Here is an 843-nt window from a genome sequence, read left to right as displayed (position 1 = left end):
ACCCCTGGTGAGTCGGGTCGAGTAGCTGATTCTGTGTCGGTTGAGATTCCTCCGTGAAAATCAGCAGGACCACCACAGCTCAGGGAGGGGTAATAGTGTGAAAAGACTAAAACCAGACCCTGACCCAGATGACAAGGCTCAAGAGGCTTCATCCTGCATGTCTCTTGGAAGCTCTCCTCTGTGCGGACCTTATTCTACTCACTGCCCTCTGCTGCTGTGTGCATCGGCAATCTTCCTGGCTTGGATGCTTACTCTGAAAGCAGTGACTCTGAATCTAGTTCAGACAGTGAAGGCACAATCAATGCTACAGGGAAAATTGTCTCTTCTATCTTCCAAAGCAACACCTTCCTTGAGGTAGCCTAGCTCCTGACATTACCGCAGGGAGCATCTCCTCAGAGGGCTAGATGCCAGTTCTACCTTGGCATCACCTCCCTCACAAGACTTATTCGTCTGCTTCCCGTGCACATGTGACATTTTAACCTAACTCAGAAATGTGTCACAGTCCACTTATGGCTCAAACTCGGCTTGATTTCTCTTTATACTCCAGTGCAGATGACCAAACCTGTCCCATTGATATGAGGAGTCAGGGTTCAGGCTAGTCTCAGAAATGTCACTGACAGTTCAAGGACTGGCAGCAGCTGGCTTGCAAGGGTTCAGGGTTCCTCGTTGCTGTCTTGTGTATCTCCTCACCTAGCAGCACAGGAAGCAGGACAGCATGAGCTTCATATTCTGTTGTAGATGAATGGGTTGCTTGGTTCTACCATGTTGTGGGTGGACATAGAGAAAGGGACTGACTAGCTGGTGACATGGGGCTGTCCCCTAGAACTAACCCTTTCTAGGTGT

General features: G+C 49.5%; 1 pseudogene; it reads left to right on the top strand.

Annotated features, from left to right (window-relative positions):
- LOC116089119 overlaps positions 1 to 266 on the top strand; it is a 3,308-nt pseudogene extending 3,042 nt beyond the window's left edge.
- The last annotated feature ends 577 nt before the right edge of the window (positions 267 to 843 follow it).

Source organism: Mastomys coucha, unplaced genomic scaffold (assembly GCF_008632895.1).
Source record: "Mastomys coucha isolate ucsf_1 unplaced genomic scaffold, UCSF_Mcou_1 pScaffold14, whole genome shotgun sequence".
Classification (NCBI taxonomy): Eukaryota; Metazoa; Chordata; class Mammalia; order Rodentia; family Muridae; genus Mastomys; species Mastomys coucha.
This window is presented reverse-complemented; position numbering and strand designations above follow the sequence as displayed.